The following is a 25,968-nucleotide window of genomic DNA, read 5'->3' on the forward strand; positions in this document are numbered from 1 at the left end:
CACAGCTGTCACTGACAGACGAGCACGGCTGAGGCACAAGCAGGCGGGCACGGCTAGGGCGGGCACAGCTGAGGCACAAACAGGAGGCTAGGAAGGCCAGGCGCATGCAAGGAGCACACGAAGCAGAAAGGGAAGACAAGACAAGAAACCAGGCAGAGCTTAGGCAGAGTACGGAACCAGGAAAGGAAGCATAGACAGAAACACGGAATCAGGTCAGAGCAAGAACAGAGCTAGCAGCGGAGCGTAGGCTGAAGCCCAGAGCCGGGCCAAGGGAGAACCTTGGGACTAGCCTAGAAACGTGCAAGAGAGCATAATAGGAAAGAGTCTAGCAGCGGAGCGTAGGCCGAAGCCCAGAGCCGGGCCAAGGCAGAGCCTTGGGACTAGACATGGAAAAAAGCACAAAAGGAAAGAAAGGAGGGATGGTGCGTGTGCCAGGAAGCACTACAGAGCACCATAGGAGAGAGCGAGGCAGAGCAAGCAAAGACTGAGACCATAGGGAGGAAGGTACGAAACAAGGCATAGCGAAAACAGGCAATGCAGAAAATAACAGAAGGACTACAAGTCCAAGCAGGACAAGGACGAACATGGCACAACGGACAAACATAAGACAAGGCACGGGACAAGAGACGGAGTAAGAGCACGGAGCGTGTGCAGAGACGCATGACAGAGCTAGATGCACGGGCACAGAATAGAGGGAGCGCCCCACAGACCAAGCAGCCATGCAGGGACACAACGCAATACTCAGGCCCTGAGCATAGGAAGGGGCAGTCTAATATAGGGCATAGCACCTCCTCTCCCGGGTCAGGACCAGGGGAGAACTTCCTAGTTCAGATGCTCCAGGATCACAGAGCGCAGTCACATGATCAGGGTTTCAGACATGACGAGATGATGACAGAACCAGACAGTGCAGGATCTTAGGAAACATCACATGATCAAGGTTTCAGACATGACGAGATGATTGTAGAACCAGACAGTGCATGATCTTAGGAAAGGTCACATGATCAGAGTTTCAGACATGACGAGATGATCGCAGAACCAGACAGTGCAGGATCTTAGGAAACGTCACATGATCAAGGTTTCAGACATGAAGAAATGATTGCAGAACCAGACGTGCAGGATCCTAGGAAAGACACATGATCAGGGATTCTAGACATGACGAGAAGATCACAGAAGGCAAAGCAGAAACGCAGGCATCTTGTAGCTCAGCAGACATGAGGTGAGTGTGCACACTACTCTAGGGACATGAGGCAAAACAGACATGGCGGACATAACAGACATGGCGAGCATGACAGGAAGGACCCAGCCAAGGGGTGGCTCCTTTCGGAAACCACCATATTAAGTGGCCCTTTAAGTCAATATCCAGCTCTTTACGAGTTTGGAGATCGGGAGTCACATGCCCAGGTCCTTCTCGTGATCTGATTGGTCCATCTCAGGGATCTGGAAGCTTCCGGAAGGTCCTGGCTATAAAAGGTTCGCATGGCCGCTCGGCCTTGCGCTAGTATAGTCTCTAGTTGCTAACTGTGTGAATGATGATGGATGCATGTACCTGTGAATGACTCATTAAGATCCCCTCCCTCTGATATTATGAGTGTGTATAGGGACTTAGCTTTAGAGTCAGCGCCTGTCAGTGGCAAGCTACAAGCCACATTAGCATCCTCCACAGTGCTAGTGACCGACAGTGCGCCTGCAACCGGGTATTGTCGATTAGCGGTAGTGTCTTTCACCGCGCTGCAGTCTGCAGGTCCTCTAGGCGTCCGCAGTAGCGACGCCGCAGGCACGGTAGGTCTAGACGGATGCTGACCCTCTGCCTAGGGTCCAGCTCCTGTGACCATATACCGTGCGTGCACTTCTCCGACCTGTGACGTTAACAGGCTCAGACTTTTGTGTTTATCATTTAGGCGTCTCTGAATAAAACAGTGATCGCTCAGCGCACCCGGGTGACGTTCAACCCGCGTGCGTTATACCGCCATATTGTATGTCCGCCATTATCTAGCAGCAGTGTTAACACCTTCTGCACGGTAGACCCCAGGCGGCGAATGCACTTTACGTTATTTTATATTTAGTGCGTTCCGCCGTCCCTAACAATACTTCTATGTTACAGCAACATAGCCGACAGCCAGAGGGGTCTGCCTCCTGGCCTTGTATGGCGGCAGAGGAAAAAGGCACTGCCCCCAGACGGGGCGGGGAAAGGCCCAGCGGTGGGAAACAGGGTGAAAGAGAAGGCAGAGCACCAGGAGGACATCATGGCGAGCGGAGGATGGAGGCCTGTAGGGTGCAGGGTGGAAGCAATAGGCTCCCCGACCCAGGAGATCAAGGCTTCAGCCATCCATCTGACCCTGACTTGGCGCTCCTGGAAGGAGAGGTGGAGGAGCTGACACACCGGTTCCTGCGCGTGCAATTGGCTGCCATCACCAGGTGGAAGCAGACTGTCTTGGGGAAAACTCTGGGTACCCACGCCATCGGTACCCCCTGCATTGGAACCTACAGCGGATCACAACGGCACTGAAGGTGCAGGTACAGGTGCTGCCCCTGGGGGACGGGAGACCCTGCTGTGACCCCTTGACCCACCGCCAACCCCCAAATCTGGTCAGGTGGTAACAGATGTGGCCTGGGATCAGATGGTAGAACCCAGGGGTGGGCTGCTGGAACCCATGAAGCAAGAACACCCGCTTTCAACAGTGAGCCGCAGACCGGAGGTGATCCCATGGGAGGACAGGGGGGGGGTCAGACCTGATGGGGTTCCCCATAACAGAGGAGGAGTTCTGCCGTCGGCAGGTCCTGATGCTAGAAAATGAGGAGAGGGAGCAACAGGCCCAGCGGGAGGCATTGGAGGAGATTAACCTGCAGGCCAAAGCCCAGGTCCACTGGGTCCGTATGGGAGACCAGAACCCGATGAGTTGGGGCACTGTGGTGAGCATTGGCAGAGGTTGGGGTTTCATCCAGGACTCAAACAAAGCACCCGATCTCTTTTTTAACTGTCGGGATGTGGAGTCCATTCTTATCATGGGGCATACAGACCGTGATCTCTTCCCAGGAGAGCATGTCTCTTTTACCAGGCATTATGGTGAGAGAGGTTGGTACGCTCTTCATGTGCGCTGGATCCCAGCGGAGCTGAAAGCCCATAAAGAAGACCAAGGGGCAGTAGTAGCTGTGGTACTGATGTGGATTTTTGATTGATATAGATATATATCTCTGTGTGTGCTGCGGCCTGTCCTAATTAGACAGAGTCTTATTGAGCGCTCAAAGAAAAAGAGGAAGCTACACTTGGTTAGCAACAACTCATTCCATCAGAACTCTGGAAGCTTTATTCACATTCATGGTTTTTTATCAGTTCGTACAGAAAGGAGTGGTTATTCATTAACATAAAGGCTTTACTTCTTATCTAATTGGTCAGTTTAAATACATGAACATATATGGGCGTCCGACCTAAGGTGACTTAAGAATCAGATGATATACTGCCCCTTGTATTCCAATGTCAGCAAGACTCCAGTATCGGCTTGGACCATCTAGCCTTACTTCCTCATTCCCTATGTCTGCTAGATATTTCTCAAGTCACAAGACAATGCTCTCATGAGGTGACTGGGTAGCAGGTCAATTTCCACCAACTAGTTATAAGGTTCAAACTGTGAATATGTATCTGTGTGCAGTATATATGAGTATATAAGAGTACATAGGTATATAGCATATAGCCTATAGCCGGCAAGTGAGATCTATATGAAATACATATACATATATATTTCCATAACAGTACTCCCATCTACCACTACAGCAGCAACAAAAGGTTCACCGGCAGAACCCATCCAAGCTGCAGCAGTCAGCAAGTCACCAGTTGTGACCACAGCTAAAAATGCTTCTTCCCAGTCAGGAGGATGCACCATCCAACCAGAATAAAGCAACGTAATGCAAATGAGACTAAATAGTTAAAGTTTAAAAGTTAACCCTGTAGAGTTTTTGCTAAAGTTTTTACACAGGTTTATAGGTTACTAAGACTAGGTGATCATGAACGCTGAATGATCCAAAAACTTCCATTGTAAATAGTTTAGCACCTCTTCAGGGGCTTCCTCTTGGTTTTACATGTAACCTTTAGAAGCAAAGGTTTGTTTGTTTTAAAGGAACCACTGAACAAAAACCCGTTTGGTGTGGCTGAATAGGTGGCCCCAGGAGAAGACCAGCTATGCCTTGCAGCCCACCCAAGGCCTACATTGGAGGTTTGGTACGGGTCCTCTATATTGTACTTAGGACATAAGAAGACACCCAGGATGGGGATTGCACTTAAGAAGTACCTCGTTTTGCTAACCGTTTTTGATAAAAAATTAATAAATGAGTTTTACTGCACTTATTGCACTTAGTGTATAGAATGTTTTCCCATTAAGATAACGAATGTTTAGGCTGAAGATGAAGATTGCTGATCTCTTATAGTGAAGAATGTTTTATAGAGTGGTAGAGAACCTTGAGTTAGTGACGGTTGCTACCCATAGTTTCCTGGAAAGAATATGATAGCATTTTATAGGACTTGATAGCACTTAAATGTAGAAATGTAAAAGTGGAAAGTAGTATGTAATAGTAGGAGTATTTTCTCGCAATTTAATGTTTGTAACGTTAAAGAAAAAGTGCCTCCCATAAGGGGAAGATGTGTTTTATATTTTGTAACTGTTGAGATCTCAGCAAAAATTTTGTATGTTCCTGTAACACCTATTTTTACTCTGTTTCAGCCCGCGGATATGCTGCGTTTAATGGGGGGTATGTGGCGCCCCAGGGGAGTCCAGTCACCACAGAGATACTGCACCTCACCCAGAGGTGTGGTATCCCACTTCCCAGGTAAGGTGGAGGCTCCTCACAGGACTCAGACACCTGCGCCCAACACACCCAGCACACACCCTATAGCAGCAGTACATCTGGATGGACCCTATGGGAGGATGATCTCAACTCTGCCTGGGTGTTAAAGGGAGTTAGGAGGTGGGTGGAGCTAGTGGGATGAGAAAGGGAGAAGAGAGTTTTAGTGGGGAGTCCGCCCGGAGAGGAGGAAGCGGAAGGATGTGTGTGAAGCAGCTCCTGGTCAGAGGAGCTGCTGGAAAGTAGAAGATTCAAGGAAGCTCCCTGAAAAGGGAAGGGATCCTAGAGGCATGGTACAGTGACCATACTGTCCTTGGGGCTCATTCCACGACGGCTGATGTTGGGTGGAGGCAGGGGTGAACCTAGCCTCTCTGCTGCCTGAGGTGAACTGCAAAATGGTGCCCCCCGTAGTAAAATCAGTACAAATAAATCTGGTTTATTCTTTACTAGCCTAACCTGACACACATGTAAAATACATACACTTTTAAATAGGAATATATTTGAAACATTGATCTTTACACTTCTTCAGGGACTCAATGCCGCCTGAGGCAAAGTGATCAACTAACTTCATTTTAGGTGCGCCCCTGGCCGGGGAACAGTGCTTACTGTAGCGCTTCTTCCCCAGCAGCCGTCCATGTGGTACTGATGCGGCACACAGTTGCCACACGTATTACACACACAGACACGGATATCTCCACTACCGTTTTTTCTGGTACCGGAAATATCATGATGTGTGAAACCGACCTAAAGCTACATTCACACGTTCAGTATTTGGTCAGTATTTTACCTCAGTATTTGTAAGCCAAATCGGGAGTGGGTGTGAAATCCAGAAGTGGTGAAGTGTTTCTATTATACTTATCCTCTGATTGTTCCACTCTTGGTTTTGGCCTACAAATACTGAGGTAAAATACTGAACATGTGAAAGTGGCCTGATAGAGAGTTTCTGCTACTTCTGACTTCACGCAGACAGAAGTTGCAGTCACAAGATGGCGCCGATAAAAGGTGGAGATGGTGACATTATACACAGGAGCTCTGTATATAGTGTATAGTGTACAGGTAACACAGTGATCACCAGTGACATACACAGGAACTCTGTATATAGTGTCAGTGTACAGGTAATACAGTGATCACCGGTGACATTATACACAGGAGCTCTGTATATAGTGTATAGTGTACAGGTAACACAGTGATCACCGGTGAAATTATACACAGGAGCTCTGTATATAGTGTCAGTGTACAGGTAATACAGTGATCACCGGTGACATTATACACAGGATCTCTACACAATGTCAATGTACAGGCAATACAGTGATCACTGGTGACATTTTACACAGGAGCTCTGTATATAATGTATAGGTAATACAGTGATCACTGGTGACATTATACACCGGACCGCTGTATATATTATGCAGTGTATAGTGTCAGTGTACAGGTAACACACTAACTCACCAGTGACGTCTCTAGGTGAAGTCCCTCATCTTTGGTTTTCAGCTTTCATCCAGCACAGACCGCCGTCACTTATTCCAGCCAGGGCTCATCTCTGCAGGAAATAACACCGTTTTCTAGAGCACCACTTCCAGAACACATTACTTAATTTTATCCCAAATTCTAAACTACACCAGATGAAGAAAAAAAGTGACAGTGTCGCTCTGCACATTAACAGGACCGCCCACCCATTTAAAACAGTATCCTCAAAAAATAAAATAAATACATCACTGCAGTAATAATATCCCTTAATTAGCATGTAAAGCAGGAATATAACAATCCACAAAATAGATTATCTATGTAGCAAGGTGGATATTAAAACAACCTTTATTAGGTAAAATTGTAAAAAGCCAAATTAGTCAAACTAAAACAAATGGCTACCACAGTGAAGGAAGTGCCCTATAACTAACTAACAAAAGGGGGGGGTTAAAAAGGTGCTATTGGCCTCTCAGATCCTCAGTATTAATCTGACCTGATAGCAAAATGACTATAGTTGCCAATAGGCTATGTCATCCACTTGCCCAAGTAAGTCACAATAACATGTGTGGGTATAACATCCTTTTCTACCACTTATTTGTACCATATAAATGAGATCATGTATATACTATTCATCCTATGGGCAATTATAGTCATTTTGCTTTGAGGTAAGATTAATATTGAGGATCTGAGAGGCCAGTAGTACCTTTTTAACAACCCCCCCTTTTCTGTTCATCAGCTATAGGGCACTTCCTTCACTGTGGTACCCCTTTGTTTTTGTTGGTTGACTAATTTTGCTTTTTACAATTTTATCTAATAAAGGTTAAGTTTTAATATCCACCTTGCTAAACAGATAATCCCTTAATTAACACCTATGGTATATCCTGGCCCCGTGTGTCAAATTCCTGACTCCAGCCGTGTGTTCTCCCATCCTGCCCTCATGAGTATCCATTCTGCCCCCATGTGATGTCCCATGATCCTGCCCCATCTGTCTCTATCGTATCCATCCTGCCCCATCTGTCTCCATTCTGCCCCCTCTGTGCTCCATTCTGCCCCCTCTGAGCCCCATTCGGCCGCCCGGTGCTCCATTCTGCCCCCTCTGTGCTCCATTCTGCCCCCTCTGTGCCCCATTCTGCCCCCTCTGTGCTCCATTCTGGCCCCGTGCTCCATTCTGCTGCCCCATGCTCCATTCTGCTTCGTGGCAAATTTTAGGCCATGCCCTGACCACACCTATTTCACAGCTAGTCACACCCATATCCACACCCCAATCCCACCCATTTAGCACTGCTGATCACACTGACTGGTACTGAGGGCACAGTGGCTGGTACTATGGGCACACTGACTGGTACTGAGGAAAAGAAAAAAAGAATAGAGAGATAAAAAAGAAAAAACAGAGAGAGAGAAAGAAAAGAAAGAAAGAGAGAAGGAAAGAGGGGAAAGAAAGAACAGAGAGAGAGAAAGGAAGAACAGAGAGAAAAAAAGAAAGAACAGAGAGCAAAAGAAAGAACAGAGAAAGAAAGAAAGAGGGGAAAGAAAGAACAGAGAAAGAAAGAGGGGAAAAAAGAACAGAGAGAGAACAAATGAGGGGAAAGAAAGAAAGAACAGAGAGAGAGAAAGAAAGAGGGGAAAGAAAAAAGAAGAGAGAAAGAACAGAGAGAGAAAGAAAGAGGGGAAAGAAAGAACAGAGAGAGAAAGAAAGGAGAGAGAGAAAGAAAGGAGAGAGAAAGAAAGAGGGGAAAGAAAAAAGAAGAGAGAAAGAAAGAACAGAGAGAGAAAGAAAGAGGGGAAAGAAAGAACAGAGAGAAAGAAAGGAGAGAAAGAAAGAAAGGAGAGAGAAAGAAAGAGGGGAAAGAAAAAAGAAGAGAGAAAGAAAGAACAGAGAGAGAAAGCAAGAACAGAGAGTAAGAAAGCACAGAGAGAGAAAGGAAGAACAGAGAGAAAGAAAGAGGGAAAATAAAAAGAACAGAGAGAGAAAGAAAGAGGGGAAAGAAAGAACAGAGAGAGAAATAAAGAAAGAGGAGAAAGAACGAACAGAGAAAGAAAGGGGATAGAAAGAACAGAGAGAAAGAAAGGGGAAAAAGAAAGAACAGAGAAAGAAAGAGCAGAGAGAGAGAAAGAGGGGAAAGAAAGAAAGAACAGAGAGAGAAAGAAAAGAGAGAAAGAGGGGAAAGAGAAAGAAACAGAAAGAAAGATTAGAGAGGGAAAGAAAGAACAGAAAGAGAAACAGAGAGAGAGAAAGAAACAGAGAGATAAAGAAAGACTCTATGAAGATACTATAGCAGCCTGGCTCCCATTGTAATGCCCACCTGAGCCTCCCGGTGCAGGACATATCATGATCCGCTCACATGGCCGGCATCCCCGATTCCAAGGCAATCCCGCTGTCAGCGCTGTCGGAGGAGAACACGGTGATGGAACTGAAGCATTCCCTAAAGTGCCTCCATGGTTCTGTCACAATCTCCTCCCGAAATTACCTAATTTCCGGTCAGCTTCCAGCACGTCACTTCCGGTGGAACGTCACATGCGAGTTTTAAAGTGCTCCTCGGGGCTCCGCCGTGTACTCCTGTGTCCGCGGGAAAAGTAAGCTCTGCTGGATCTGGGATGGTTGGGAGGTATGAATGCTCCCCACCATACACTGACCTCGTACATGCACGGCACCGCACACCTCACACACGGTTCCGCTTTGTATGCCTCGTACACACATGGTTCTGCTCTGTACACCTCGCACACACACTCAGTACACACATGGCTCCACTCCATAAACCTCATACACATGCGGCTCTGCTCTGTATACCTTGCACACACGCAGTCACACTACGCACACCTCTTACACGCATGGCTCCACTCCGTAAACCTTGAACACATGCGGCTCTGCTCCATACACCTGTTACTCATGCGGCTCCTCTCCGTACACCTCGGCTCTGCTCCGTACACAGAGGGCTCCATTTCGTACACCCCGTACACATGCGGCTCCGCTCCGTACACCCAGTATACATACGACTCCGCTCCCTTCACCGAGTATACACAAGGCTCCGCTCCGTACACCTTGTACACACATGGCTCTGCTCGGTACACCTTGTACACACAGTTCTGCTCTGCTCTGTACACCTCGTACACACGCGGCTCCGCTCCGTACACCTCGTACACACACGGCTCTGCTCCGTACACCTCACACACATGCGGCTCCACTCCGTACACCTTGTACACACGCGACTTTGCTCCACAAACCGCGTACACATGCAGCTCAACTCCAAACACCTCATACACACACGGCTCCGCTCCGTACACCTCATACACACATGGCTCCGCTCCGCACACCTTGTACACAAGCTGCTTCGCTCCGTACACCTTGTACACACACAGCTCTGCTACATCCACCTGCTTCCATGATTTTTAGCGACAGCACTAAGTCTTCTAGGCCTGGAATGAACAAGTTGGTTACATAATACATCATCTATCTTCTTTCTTTTTTTCAATAGCGAGCGCTCTTAGCGCCTGGATGTTGGATGGAAAGTGATGGCAACTTGTCTCTTCAGAATTCACCATAGGTGTTTGGTGAATTTCAGATCATAAGACAATTGGCCACTGAATCACTTTTACGATGCTCTTTAAAAATGCAACATTGGCCATACATGTGTGTTTTGAACCATTGTCATGATGGAAAAGTGCAGGTCTACCAAGAGCATGGAGTGATGGTAGCATCTCCTCTTTCACTATAAAGCAGAACATCTGTGAATTCATGATACCATCAATAACATGTAGACCACAACACCAGCATTGCTCATGCAGCCCCACATAAGAACACTGCCACCACCATGTATCACTGTAGGCCCCATGCATTTTCATTGTATTCCTCACCTTTCTAATGTCATGCAGTTTTGAACCCATCAATTCCAAAACAAACATTTATTTTAGTCTCATCACTCAAGAGTCCCAGGAGTCTTCATATTTTTCAGCATGTGTCCTGGCAGATTGTAGGCTGGCTTTTTTGTACATGGACTTCAGAAGAGAATTTCTATGTAGTCATCACCCATGCCTACCATTAATCTATTGAAAGCATTGTCTGCTTTCAGCTCACCTCTCAATGCTTGGTGAGATCTATGGGAAGTGCTCGGATGAGAAATCCCGGTTGGGAAGGAATGGATGGGACTTAGAAAGTTAGTGATAATCCAGCACTTGTTTCCAGTGTGAATAAAGAGAAACTTTCATTGAAAAATCCAAATTAAAATCAAAGAAAGATTAAAAAGCAGAACATCCTGGGGATAGCAGTATAAAATATTTTGACCTGGTATTTGTGTTCAGTTATTATTCATGTGATAATAAATTACCAGTAACCTGCGTCTTATACACATCACAGTGGCTAATGCACAGAGGAAACCCTCAGCTACAAATGGACATGTGCGATATGTCTAAATTACCCCTATGGGTGATCATATGTCCACAACAGAAAGCATACGTGACATACAAGAATGAAGAGCTACACTTGCCTTTAAATCAGCCCTCACCTCTGCTAAACAGACCTATTTCACAAACCTTGTATCTTCATTATCCCACAAACCAAAACAACTGTTCAGCACATTTTACTCTCTCCACTGCCACCTTCAACTCCACTCATCTCTGCTGAGGATTTTGCCACCTACTTCAAAAACAAGATCGACCAAACAAGGCAAACCTTTACAGTTCCACCACCCCAACCACTCCACATACCAGACCTCTGCCCTTCCCTAATAACCTCCCTCTCCAACATCACTGAAGGAGAGCTTATTCATCTCCTTTCCAAATCACACCTCACCACCTGTGCACTTGACCCCATCCCTTCCCACCTGCTCCCCAACCTCACTAACATGATCATTCCAGCCCTAACCCATCTCTTCAAACTATCCCTAACTTCTGGTACCTTCCCCTCTGCCTTCAAACATGCCACCATAACACCCATCCTCAAAAAAATCAAACCTTGACCCAACTGCTATGCCCAACTATCGCCCCATATCACTGCTCCCGTTTGCTTCCAAACTCCTTGAACAGCATGTCCATGATCAACTTTCCTCCCACCTCTCATCTAACTCCCTTCTTGACATCCTTCAATCTGGCTTCCGCCCCCACCACTCCACTGAAACTGCCCTGACCAAAATTACTAATGACTTACACACAGCCAAAGCTAACACAGTTATCCATCCTCCTCCTTCTCGACCTGTCCTCTGCCTTTGACACAGTTGACCACTGCCTACTGCTACAGATTCTTTCTTCCCTTGGCATCAAAGACCTTGCCCTGTACTGGATTTCTTCATACCTTTCTGACCGCACATTCAGCGTTTCCCACTCCCATACTACCTCCTCACCCCCCCCCTCTGTTGGAGTCGCCCAAGGCTCTGTCCTGGGGCCCCTACTTTTTTCCATCTATACTCTTGGCCTAGGACAACTCATAAAGTCCCATGGTTTCCAGTACCACCTGTACGCAGATGATGCTCAGATCTACCTCTCTGGCCCAGATGTCACCTCTCTGCTGTCCAGAATCCCGGAGTGTCTATCAGCCATATCCTCCTTTTTCACCTCTCGCTTCCTAAAACTCAATGTAGACAAAACTGAACTCATTATCTTTCCTCCATCTCATGTAGCTTCCCTACCTGATCTATCTATTATGGTAAACGGCATCTCGCTCTCTCCCACACCTGAAATCCGCTCCCTTGGAGTAACTCTCGACTCTGCCCTGTCCTTCAAACCACATGTGCAAACTCTTGCCACCTCCTGTCGCCTCCAACTCAAAAATATTTCCAGAATCCGTCCCTCCCTCAGCCCTCAATCTACTAAAACTCTTATACATGCCCTCATCATCTCCCGCCTTGACTACTGCAATACTCTGCTCTGTGGCCTCCCTGCTAACTCTCTTGCACCACTCCAGTCTGTCCTCAATTCTGCTGCCTGACTAATCCACCTCTCTCCTCGCTACTCCCCTGTCTCTCCCCTCTGCAAATCCCTCCATTGGCTCCCAATTCCCCAACGAATCCAGTTCAAACTACTTACACTGACCTACAAAGCCATCCACAAACTTTCCCCTCCCTATATCTCTGAACTAATTTCCCAATATCTTCCCTCACGTAATCTTTGATCCTCCCAAGACCTCCCAGTCTCCTCAACACTTTTTCATTCCTCACACAACCACCTCCAAGATTTCTCCCGAATATCCCCTATCCTCTGGAATGCCATGCCTCAGCACATCGGATTATCCTCTGGATCACCCTAGGATCCTTCAAATGGAACCTGAAAACCCATCTTTTCAGGAAAGCTTACAGACTGCAATAACCATTCTGCCGCCTCACCACCACCCAAGAAGCCGCCTCAAAACCACCAGAGCTGCTGCACCCCCGACCTTCTGTCTCTTCCCCACTATCCCGTAGAATGTAAGTCTGCAAGGACAGGGTCCTCTCTCCCCTTTGTACCAGTCTGTCATTGTAAATTTGTTTACTGTTAACGATATCTATAACTTTGTATGTAACCCCCCTTCTCATGTACAGCACCATGGAATTAATGGCGCTATATAAATAAATAATAATAATAAAAGAGCGCACCATCTAGAATGTGTATATTATGTAGAATTACTATACAAGAGAAAGGAGAAAAGAAAAAACACAATTCAATAAATGGATGTAAGGTCTGAGTGAAGATTCATACCACTGGGGAATCTGGGGTCCAATTCCAGAATCCACGAGGCTTCTCTGGGGTGTACTCTTTATTCCAATCCCCCCATTAACTCGTCTGGTAACATATTCACTACCCACAACTGTAAAGTGATGATATTCCTATTGTGTTGTATGAAATGTTGTGATGCTGCAGATGTATTACATGTTGTGGGGCTGAGAACGTCCCTAATGTGTCCCCAATGCGGAGACTTAAGGTTCTGACCGTGCACCCCACATATTGCAGAGGGCAAGCTTCACACTGTGTGATGTCAGTGACGTGTGGAGCTACAACTAATGAGACCTCCAATATTATATTATTCTGGTTAGTAGGTGAAACCTTTTTGCTTTGGGCACATACTTGTACAAACCACATTTAGGTCTACCACATCCAATGAAACCTCTGGTATTTGTCACCCAGGTGTCGGCTGACTTTCTTGTAGAGACATAAACTAGGAGAAATCATGTTACTGATAATAACGTCCCTCTTATCAATGAAGGAACAACCAGGTCTAAAAATCTCTGCTAGATCCTGGTCAGTGTATAAAATAGGTAAATGTTCTCTGCTAATATTCACTATATTATAGGAATCTTCCCTGCAGCCAGTATTGGATTTATCTCCAGATTGATGTTTCGTTCTTTGTGTTTTCGGTAATGTGTGAATATCGGACATTGTGGGGATTTTCCATATAATCGTTCTATTTGTTTGGTATGTAAGCGCACCCAATGCCAAACCCTCCTCCAAAAGACAATGTAAGGGGTACTGAAAGAATTAGTAGGATCTCCATCTAGTGTGCGGTGTATATTAGTGTCGTTTGTCCATAACCTCCGGATCATACAAGCCACTATCCTGACCTGTGAGAGAACCCCCTTTGTCTGAAGCTCTAATGACTTTATTAGGGTTGTGCTTGGGACATATGATATTCATGCTGCCCTAGGCACTTTTTGTGGTCACGTCCTCTCCTAGTAAGTCAGACTGAAAGTGCCCGTACCCTTTAGGCCTCCTTCACACGTATCGGAGAGACTTACACCAAATATAATCTATAGGGCTGCACACATGTTCACATGGACCATGTGACCAACAAGTGGACATGTGTTTATTCTGGCAGCACGGACGTCTATACGTCCTGCACATGGATGACAAATTGTGACATCCACGTGCCTGTCTGTGTGACACGTACCGGAATAGGATGCAGAATATAAATGTCAGATGTTTAGGTGCTAGATGTGCAGAGATAGAGATGATAGATATCTGTGAGATATTTAATTAGTGTTGTGTGTGTAGTTTACTGTACTTGTAGTTAGCTAATAAAGAAGTGGGAAAAAAATGACATGGGGTTCTCCCTATTTTTGATAACCAGCAAAGGTAAAGCAGACAGCTGCGAGCTGATATTATCAGGCTGGGAAGGTCCATGGTCATTGGGCCCTTCACAGCCTAAAAATACCAGCCCCCAGCCGCCCCAGAAGTGGCGCATCTAACGTGATAAATAAAGGCTCCCCCACATTATCTTTCACTAATTTATTGAAAAAACAAAAATCCCCTGCAGGTCCACAGTAATCTTCCAAATTCGATAAAGTCCAGAAAACATAAAACAAGAGAAGTAAAAACAAGATACTGTCCCTCGTTCACCATTTCATTACCAGAAATGTTCCCACAGAGCTGTGATGTAGTCCATGTTCCCCGAAACTGGTTCCGGAGTCTGTGAATAGCAGTAAAGTGAGCGCTATTCACAGGCGCCGGGTACTGACTACAACACTCATCAGAGCCGCCAGGTATCGCTGAGCGCAACATGAGCCAGAAACTCTTTAAGGTGCACTTGTCGATAATCGGGTACTGATCGGCCGATCTATGAGTAAAACATTAGTTTGTTGGGTGAAATCATTTTTAAGCTTAAATATTGTTCTGGGCAGCAGATCATCCTGTGTAAACGTGCTGCCGAGAACAATGCTTTTCTCTGCCCACAGAACCATCATATTACGGCTCACAGGCTATTATACCACTGCTGATCACCTTCATATAACCAGTTGGCGATCATTTAAGTGCCGCGTTTGACCAGTGTAAATGCCGCCTTAGATCCCGGTGCCTTATAGGTGCCGTCTTCTCTGATTGGAGTTGTTCACATCCTTTTCTTCTTCGTCAGATGTCCCTTTTCTTCTGTCTTCTGCAGCACATGTCAACACAGTGCCCCTAACAATAAGTGTCATAATGCCGCCTGAATAAAAATAGCTGCCCCTGCTGTGCCCTAAATAAGCCTGTGCTGTGCCCCTGAATAAATAATAGCGCCTTCACATCATCCCCCTTTACATACTATATCAACCACACCATCCCTCACCCATAAACTATGGCCACCACGCTGCCCTTATGATTAATAACTGTCCACCCATCCCCGTTACCTATGGCCTATACACTGCCCCTCTTACACACTATTCCCACGTTATGTCGTATAGTCTCCCCACTGTCCCCATCTGCAGTGCCGCCATAATGCCCCCTCTCCATATTGTGCCCTATCATCACACTGTACTCCCTCCATATTGTGCCTACACAATGTCTCTCCTTATGTACTGCCCCCATATTGTATCTTCAGCTCCAATAAGGTGCACTTACCTTCCCCTCCTTTGTGGTGCTCTATCAAACAGCCTTTAGTCGAAGTATCCCTCACAGAGTCAGCACCCCATGTATTCACCACACTTAGCCAATACCCCCATTTACCCACTACCCCAATGTACCCCGCCTACAGCCAGCACCTCATATACAGCCTGCACCACAACATGTACCACCCATACACAGCTCACACTCTATATATACTCCCAGTGTTAATTTTTCACAACAAATAACATCTTGGCCAAAAAATTATACTTCGGTCTTATCTAACCAGAGTCTCTTCTACTACATAATCGCTGTGTCCCCTACATAGTTTTTTGCAATATGATTTCTTAAGATTTGTTGTCAAAATTGTCTTTATTCTTGCTACTCTTCCACAAAGGCCAGATTTGTCCTGTGGACAGATTCTCCCCATGAGCTTTGGATCTCTGAAGCTCCTCCAGTGACCATGGGCCTACTGGCTTCTCTAATCAGTGCTCTCCTTGCTTGGGATGTCAAGTTAGGTGGACTTCCATGTCCTGGTAGGTTTGCAGTTGTGCCATACTCCTTCCATATTTAGATGATTGATTAATGCTCTGTGAGATGTTCAGAGCTTGGGCTACTTTTTTTTTTATAACCTACCCCTGCTTTTACTTTTGTCCACAACTTTATCCCTGACCTGTCTGGTGAGCTCCTTGGTTTTCATTATGCTTCTTGATCTTTAAAGTTCTCACACAAACCTCTGAGGCCTTCACAGAACAGCTGTAGTTATACTGAGAAGACATTACACCCAGCTGGACGCAATGTACTAATTATGTTGTTAAGGATATTATTTAATTATGAAGATATTCAAAATGGACGCTTTGCTGAATATGTATAAGAATCACAGATATTACTTAAAATGTGTATGTGCTCTAAGTCATATCTGTCAACAGGTTAAACAACACTCAAGTGGACTCTGATATGATGGTGTGATCCACTGAGCTAATCAAGAATGAATAAGGCCATGTGCACACGTTGCGGAATTGCCGTGGAAATTTCTGTGGGAATTCCATTCCGCGAGAAATATGCGAGAAAACCGCATTTTAATTTCCGCCTATTTCCCGCAGAAAAACTAGCGATTTGCAAGCGTAATTAGCTCTATATGCAGCCTCAGTAGTAAAAAGATCTAATGTTAAAAATAATAAAAAAATAAAAAGTCGTGTTTTTCTCACCTTCCGGCGTCCCGTGCAGCGTCCCCAATCATCGCGATGCTCCCAGCAGGTCCCGTTCCTGGTGATGCATTGCGACAATGACCTTTGATGACGTTGCAGTCTCACGAAACCACTACGGTATCGCGAGATCGCGACGTCAACAAAGGTCATTTTCGCAAGGCATTACTGGGAACGGGACCTGCCGGGAGCATCGCTGAAGCCTGGGGATGCTGCGTGGGACATCGGAAGGTGAGAATATGATGATTTTTTTATTTTAATTCTATTTTTACAGGGATATGGTACCCAGAGCCTGGAGGAGAATCTCCTCTCCTCCGGACCGTGGGTACCATCCGCACATGTTCTGCTTACTTTTCGCATGGTGGGCACAGCCACATGCGGAAAGTAAGCAGAACAATGCATTTCTATGTGCGTGGAATTCCTGCGATTCCGCACAAAGAATGAGCATGCTGCGTATTTTTCCGCGATGCAATTCTGCCGAAGAAAAATCCGCAGCATTAGCACAGCATATACACATCACAAAGAAAAAATCTGACTAAAAAGTCCAATGTATCAAATTGTAAATTTTTTTAATAATGTAAATATATCAAGTTTAAAAATAGTGGAATACAGTCACAATTCATGAAAATAAATAAAAATACATAATTTTATCTGTATATTGTGAAAAAATGGGGCACTATTGACCAGGAGTGTAGAATAAATGTGCGCCTGCTTATGCCAGGTTATTCCTGGGGCTGTGGGAGAGGGACCTCTTTATGTCAGATGGGATGTCATTGGTGGACCGTGTCCTGTTCTGGGCACGGTACATCGATGACATCTTTTTCATCTGGTAAGGGACATCTGAGGAACTTGAGTCATTTATTTCGGACTTAAACACTAATAATAAGAATATTCATTTGACTTATACCTGTAATCCTAATGTGGTTGACTTTTTAGATGTCACAATTAGACGTGACGAGAATAATCTTTTACAGACCGACATTTTTCGGAAACCGACGGCTGTTAATGCCTTACTGCATGCGACATCTGCTCATCCTCAATCTGTCGTGAATTCAGTACCTATTGGACAATTTCTTCGACTAAGGAGAATCTGTTCTTCAGATGACGACTTCGAAAAACAGGCTTATGATCTCAAGTTGAGATTTTATGACCGTGGTTACAGTCGCCGGGCGGTAAAACATGCTTATCAGAGGGCAAAGCACTCATCACGTAATGAGTTACTTTATTCTAGTAAAGTACCTGAAGCGACTAATAAAGTACTTTTTTTTTTACTAAATATAATGCTCAAGCTGAACTGATGTCTTAGTAAATCTTGGCCTGTTTTACGTGCAGATCCTATTCTAGCCAACTATCTACCTGAGAGACCCCAGATAACATTTCGCGGAGCGAATAATTTGAGGGACTATTTAGTGAAAAGTCACTATGTGACTACATCTAGATCAACTTTTTTGGATAAATTTTCGGCTGTAGAAAATGGTTCTTATCCTTGTGGTGACTGTGTAGCGTGCCCAAATATGGAACAGACTGAAACGTTTCACAACCAAGGAGGTACTCGTACGTATGCACTCTGGCATCGCATAACATGCAACTCAAAAGCAGTTGTATATTTTGCGACATGTCCATGTAACAAAATATATATAGGCCTGACCACCAGACAGCTAAAAGCACGAATATGAGAACACGTTTTGGGCATTAAAGCCGCCATAGGGGAAAATGACGTAAACAATTTGAAGACAATTCCTAAACATTTCAAACTCCACCATAACTGTGACAGCACCCAACTGAGGGTACAGGGTATTGATGTGATTAAAACTAATATCAGAGGTGCTAAAATTAGCCATCAACTTGCTCAGTGCGAAACAAAATGAATTTGGACATTCAATACGGTTCATCCATTAGGTCTTAATGAGCATAACAGTTTGGCTCCATTTCTCTGACCATTTTTATTATTTTTTATTATTTTTTATTATCATTTTGCTGTCTGTATATTTTTAATAAATCTATTTCTAGGTGTGCCTCTAGGAGGCGGTTTTAACTATTTTTATGTACTGTTTTATCCTTTTTAATTTTTAATTTTCATTTTTATGCAGATTAATTAAATTTTATATGGGTATTCAATCAGTTTTGTGTACAGTGTTTTTTATTAATCATTTTTTATCTAATTTTTCAGATCTTGATCATTATTGCCGTATTCTGAATTTATATGAACTTTGGCAGCCATGATGACCCTGTTTCCACGGACCATAATGAAGATTTTTTGTCCATGTTATTTTTACACAATTGTCATTGTTATATTATTATTATTATAATTAATAATAATAATTTTTTTTTGATTATTTTTCTGACTATGATATTTGTATATACATTATGGCACTTATATATGGCATGTATATTATATATGTATAGTAGGTTTCATAATACTCATTATCTCACACTTTGTATCTGTTTATTTGCAATCATATACTGATGCATGTAGCCCTATCATCTTCAGACAGCGGCTGCTTTTGGTCGGGTAGCGGCACGCGGTTGTGCCAATAGTATGTGTGCGGTGCCCGGGTATGGCCACGTCTCCATGACTCCTAGCAACAACTAGTTTGTTGGTGGGTGGCATGACGCGTCTAATCCGGTCTCCTCCTCGCCTCCTGCACCATCTGCGTCATTTAGCGCATCCCGCCCACTAAGGCCTGTTTCAGACTTCCGTCGTTGGCGGTCAGCTGAAATCCGCCAAAGGTTAGTAGCAACTGATCCGTCTCCGTTGAGTGACGGACAGATGTCAGTGGTCCACGTTGGAGTAAGGATCCTTGAGAGAAGGCTAGCGGCGAGATTTAAAGCGACCGCGGCATGTATCGGCCGAGATCGCACGGCGGCCGTGAGTTGGAGCCGAGATCGCACGGCGGCCGTGAGTTGGAGCTGAGATCGCACAGCGGCCGTGAGTTGGAGCCGAGATCGCGCGGCGGCCGTGAGTTGGAGCCGAGATCGCACGGCGGCCGTGAGTTGGAGCCGAGATCGCACGGCGGCCGTGAGTTGGAGCCGAGATCGCACGGCGGCCGTGAGTTGGAGCCGAGATCGCACGGCGGCCGTGAGTTGGAGCCGAGATCGCACGGCGGCCGTGAGTTGGAGCCGAGATCGCACGGCGGCCGTGAGTTGGAGCCGAGATCGCACGGCGGCCGTGAGTTGGAGCCGAGATCGCACGGCGGCCGTGAGTTGGAGCCGAGATCGCACGGCGGCCGTGAGTTGGAGCCGAGATCGCACGGCGGCCGTGAGTTGGAGCCGAGATCGCACGGCGGCCGTGAGTTGGAGCCGAGATCGCACGGCGGCCGTGAGTTGGAGCCGAGATCGCGCGGCGGCCGTGAGTTGGAGCCGAGATCGCGCGGCGACCGTGAGTTGGAGCCGAGATCGCGCGGCGGCCGTGAGTTGGAGCCGAGATCGCGCGGCGGTCGTGAGTTAGAGCCGAGATCGCGCGGCGGCCGTGAGTTGGAGCCGAGATCGCACGGCGGCCGTGAGTTAGAGCCGAGATCGCACGGCGGCCGTGAGTTAGAGCCGAGATCGCGCGGCGGCCGTGAGTTAGAGCCGAGATCGCGCGGCGGCCGTGAGTTGGAGCCGAGATCGCGCGGCGGCCGTGAGTTGGAGCCAAGATCGCAAGAGAGAGAGAGATTTTTTGCGGCTCCCGAAATGGTTAAAATGCTTTCCGGAGATAAGATTTCAGGCATGTGTGGTTCAAAATAGCGGACCGTCAAACAAAAAAAACGTTGCAGAGTCTGTCTCTTCCGCCCGGGAGCGGCTGAAATCTTGGCGGATCCGTAAAAAACAGGTGGGACAGACGACTATCAGTCAAGATCTGACACTAATATAAGTCTATGGGGGAAAAAAATGGATCTGCCCCTTTTTGGCGGATCCGTTTTTTTAAAAATTGGCGGATTTTGACTGACGGCAAAAAACGGAAGTGTGAAACGGGCCTAAGCTCCGTCGCTCCAGTTACTAGGGACACTTCCTTTACATCACATGACTCCTCTGAGTCACTTCACTTCCGCTCACGCACTGTTCAACAGGAGATGTGGTTTGTCATTCAGTCATAACAGACTTTTTCCTGACATGCGCACTGGCTTTAATTACTCTGATGACGCTGCATCTTCTGATTGGATACCTGTAACACACCTCATGTTACATTTGACTTGATAATTAGGCTTTCTATATATATGTATATATCTATTATAATATGATCAAACAATTTTGGCATTTTTATGGGCTTAAGTTCCCCTTTCTGTGTTACTTATCATTAGCACAGCATGTGCGGAATGCCATAGGATTGCATGGGAAGCTCTTTTTTTGCGTTTTTGCGGCAAAATCGCGAGTTTAAAGTCGCAGCAAAAAAAAAAACGCTACGTGTGAACACAGCCTAATACTGAATATTTCTGTACCATTGTGTACCAGTCCCCGCTGCCCTCATGTCAAAGACCGACAAGCTATGTGCAAGACAAGATGTCAGCTTGACCTAATTGACTAGCCATTAGTGTAATATCGATAAAGACATGTGGGTGACAGACATCAGCAATGACTAGCAATAATTATGAGATAAGACAATGAGGTAATGTATGGGAAAAAAAACTATTTTTTCTCTATAAATACCGTGCATCTCGTCCAATAAAATCAGAAATCATTTGAGACACCGCTCCTTGCATTTGTTCTTGTGATTTCTCCGGCCGTGATCCTCCAAGATATACCGTAATTTGGCAGCAGACCATTAAGATGGCCACACACGCATCTTGTGTGCCCTAACATTTCAAGAGTTAACTTATCAGTCTGACGGCTTCCTGAATGGAGAGTCCATGGAGTGAGTAATGGCACCAACACGGTCAGCGCGTGGTATATCCGGTGTCGTTCTGAACTCGTCATTGAGCCAAAATTCCAACGGCAGCGATTTGTCCTCGACGACTTTAACGGGTTCCTTGGCCCAAGGTTTGCTGGGTAAGATGAGGTACAGTCCACAACTAATGGAGCCTAACATGGGGCCTGACAAATGTACACCGGGAAGTCAGAGCACAGATCACGGTGAGTCACCCGGTCCTTCTCAAGCGGTATGCGCACATCACTCACGGGCCCGGAGCGTCTGGCACCTCGCGTTGCAGGAGCCAGCGGGCACACAGCAGGATACTGGTCACAGTCTCTGTGAGTTGTTGCAGGGAAGCTCGAGCGCGGGCCTGTGCTATACTGGTGCTCAATACACAGAGCACTCACCTTCCCCTGCTGCGCGCTGCTTGTTCCTGCCAAGCCTGTCTGCTTCCGCATGCGCTGTGCCTTATTTTGCTTAGCCATGCTCCCTGCTGTACAGTGCAAAGGTCGGTCCAGGTTTCTAAGCTTTCCCCCCGGACAACAGAGGAGACATCCCCGACAAATCAGGACCCGGCGCAAGACAGGTACCCCCGGTCCGGTCCTTCTTACACTGGGACAAGTTTATTACCTCAAGAGTGTTGCCCTTGGGTCTCTTGTCTTTCTGTGGTGAAGATGGAATTTTCCATTTATTTTCATCTCTAGTCAATCTCTGCCATCTGTCTTTATTTTGGTCAAATCTCTCAGGACCCATTTTAGTCTTTTTCTCTACCAATGTCCTCTCGTCGGTGGATTACATTGACGAAAAGGAAACTGAGCGTACTCTGGATGTTGACCTTCCATAAATTGGATTTTTCCTCTATCTATATATTCTATTACTTTGTACATCCAGAAGATCATGTTGATATTTTTTAGTTTTAATCGTAACAATATCTTTTTCTCATTTCTGGATGTCAAGGTCAAAATCATTTTTAAAGCTTACAGTGGTCTCAGGAGTGAGGAGTTTATATCCTCTTGGATGAGGTTCAGGTCTCTGTCAATCTCACCCAGGGACATCTCATTATTTTAAACCAGCAGTCCTATAAATCCTTTAGAGCAAACTGAGGCAATTTCCTCCCACTGATTTCTGAAAGATTCATCCTCTACATTGAAAGAGGGAAAAACCTAAATGTGCAAATCCCTTCAAATTAATCCACAAGAGATAAATCTTTCAAGAAAGGCTTTGTTCCACCACACACGGGTCCTTCTATTGAGCAAGTCCTTGTATTTATTGGTAAGTTCAGTTGTAAGGGGGTGGTGTTGCTATGGACCGTAGAGTCAAGCTGCCACTTTGAGGCTGTGTGCGTTTTTGCGTTTTTAAGTGTTTTTACTGGAAAAAATGCTTAAAAGAAGCATTCCATTCATTTTAATGCATTTTGCACTTTTTGTGCATATTGATGCGTTTTCATCTGCGAAAAAACGCTTCATGGTAAAAAACGCAGCATGATCATTAATTTTGTTGAAAAGTCAGCATTTTTAGCTATTTTCTATATGTCTGGGGATGCACGGAAAAAAACACATAAAAAACACGCTTTTTTTGCGCAAAAAACGCGCGGAAACAAAACGCGCGTTTTCTGGGAAGGAGTCCGGTTTTGATGCAGAAATTTTTTGCATACGTGGGCACATAGCCTAAGAGAAAGCACTCCCTTGGTTAGAGCATTGGGATATTCTGCTCTTCCCTGCAGTAAAGACTGTGTGGTTTCTTCTGCCAGCACTGGAGAAGGGGAGGGGCTGCATATCTGTGTGTGAGTTGAGAGCCGAGATTTCTGCAGGAAGGAGATGTGCCTGGAGTTGTGAGGAAAAGACTTTGTAAACTCTTCCGAGGATAGCAAGGTGGCTTTCCTGTGTTGCCGTGAGGAGCCACGAAGAAACACAAGAAAGGAATCCAGAGGAGGGAATCCACCGTTTCTAGGAGCATCACTGTACCTGCACACAAGGAGAAGCCCACGTTGCACAGAGCTTCCAGGAAGACGTGCACACCATTTTGCAAAGCTGCAGGGGCCCCCGGGATTGGATTGAGATGCTAACGCTACTGTGAGTGCTAACCCCTTCTGTGCACATGCTAGGGTTTAGGATAGGCTGCAATAGATAGAGCATGGTAGCCGTGTGGCCTGGTTAGCAAAGACCAGATAGGTTATAGTTATTGTAGCATCATACTGTACTTTACTGTGTTGTCTTGCCAGTTGGATAAATACACTGAGCTGTGATAGTTTGCTCTACGTGCTGTTTGACGTCCCAGCTAAAGAATATCATTCTTGTAAATTGTCTGTTTTTGTTCCATACCCCTGTTTCTGCATTTTACTAATGCTGCATTCCTTGCCTGTAAATAAATTAACCCTTTGTTGTTTGCACCTCATCTTGTGTATGTAGCCTCCCTGCATTGTGACGGTCCCCGGCCATCGCTTCAGAGTCATATCCCTAGATCTAGAATCTAAAATTGCACGAACCCCCGCTGAACACCTTGTCAAGTTGCACAAGCCACACTTTTTCATGTGCTTTAAAGGCCATTTGATCAGTGGTATTAGCTGTGAAAAACACAGAAAATAAGTGAAGAAAAAAAAAAAAACACCTATCCCAAGGACCAGAATCAATATATGTGGACACTCCAAACAAAGTTTGATCCTACAAGAGCTCGCGGAGTCATTGTCCAGACCATCACGATTAAAAATTAACATTTTATTGAAAAGTAAATTACAAACATGAAACACATGCTATAAACAGCTACAAAGACAAGGTACATAGACGGCTCGTGCGTGATTGGTAAAGTCACAGGGAGGGAGCAAGAAAAAAGCTGAGTAAACTACACCATAAATAGCCAGGAGATATAGATCTGCTCCAAAGTGCATAGTGCCTTATAAGGTGCAGTTTTGGAATGTATCTAAAGAAACCTTAGGTTAAAGATGGTAAGACAGATTACAAAAAGAAGTACACATATATGGACATAGTTGCCACTTTCAAACATCCTAAACCCCAATGGCAATGCTAACACTAAAAATGCTCAGCTTACCCATAGTGCTGCCTGCCAACGTGTGTCCTGTGCAGCCTCAATGTGTGTTTCGCGTGGGCTTCCTCTGGGGGCTGTAACTGTGTGTGTCCCTTGGGTGCTTATGAACGGATCTGACAGATGTTCAAAGTAATCAGTGCCGTACATGGCGCATGGGCGCTACAACGCAGGTCCCGAATACTGCAACTCCCATGACCTCTCACGTGACGGGGCAGGGAAGAAGGAAATCCCTCGTGACGTCACGAACCCCGTCATGTCACTTCTGAAATGCCGCGAGAGATGCATCGTGGACACTGCCGCAGCGGGCATGCGCACGTGCCGAGTCCTCCATACTTAAACAGGGCAGATGAAAGGGCAATCGTTTGCACAACCGATGGTAATGCATACCCCAAGTCTACACCTAAATACGTATCGTGCATTAATATACGTGTCTGATTGCCAGTTGGCAAATCCCATAAAGTGACATGCGCATAATAGAATATATGTACCAGATTCCACTGGTTATATGAAACGGAGGGGAAAGCAAGTTACTAAATCATATAAGTGACCAGTGCACTGAGAAGCGTATTACCCAGATTCCACTTGCTATATAAGAGGGGGTATCAAGCAAATGAAAAAAGAATAATAATTATACACAACGTGACAACGTGCTCCTTCTCCGTGTGACTTAACCAATGGTTGTCCTTCACACGTGAGCCGTCTATGTACCTTGTCTTTGTAGCTGTTTATAGCATGTGTTGCATGTTTGTACTTTACTTTTCAATAAAATGTGTTAATTTTTAATCAAGATGGTTTGGACAATGACTCCGCGAGCTCTTGTAGGATCAAAAAAAAACAGCAAACTCTATAACACACTAGATGCTACAAACTATTCTAAAGTCAGGTCCCTTACTGTATGACACTAGGAACAGAATATTTTTTGGTGGCCTCTGGATCAGGCCTCTACAGCGTAATCTCAATCCAACAAAATGACAAAGTGTGATACGGCGGGCTGTCTAACTTTTTGCAACTGAAAAATCATAATTTTTTTTTTTTTATGTTCCTTAGGTCTGCAGACAGTTTCATATCACCACAGCACTAAATGACGAGGTGGGACACAGCAGGCTGTTCCACATTTAGCTAGTAAAAAATATCATTTAGAATGCTATACTCGTGTATGGAGCGCAATAGAAGCCGTGCACAACACACGTGTAGGACAGGTGCCCCGCCGGCTTTGTCTGTGGACCTCAGTAATGTACAAAAGAAAGAAAAGTGCTGGAAGGTAAATTTACCAGCCACACTGGACACTAGCTAGCTACACTATCTGACTGATATACAGCCGTCTAACTAACTAGCTAAAAT

At 45.5% G+C, this 25,968-nt stretch overlaps 1 protein-coding gene and 1 long non-coding RNA gene across 2 annotated transcripts in view; both read left to right on the forward strand.

The window, feature by feature from the left end:
- Positions 1 to 25,968, forward strand: part of LOC141073060 (uncharacterized) — a 206,809-nt gene that overhangs the window by 68,410 nt on the left and 112,431 nt on the right. The window lies entirely within an intron of this gene.
- Positions 1,079 to 19,135, forward strand: LOC141073106 (uncharacterized). Its single transcript, XR_012226949.1, has 3 exons — positions 1,079 to 1,216; positions 4,713 to 4,818; positions 18,928 to 19,135. It is a non-coding gene; the product is annotated as an uncharacterized lncRNA (long non-coding RNA).

The sequence above is a fragment of the Dendrobates tinctorius genome, unplaced genomic scaffold (genome assembly GCF_039654945.1).
Source record: "Dendrobates tinctorius isolate UK_male_01 unplaced genomic scaffold, ASM3965494v1 ptg000296l, whole genome shotgun sequence".
Classification (NCBI taxonomy): Eukaryota; Metazoa; Chordata; class Amphibia; order Anura; family Dendrobatidae; genus Dendrobates; species Dendrobates tinctorius.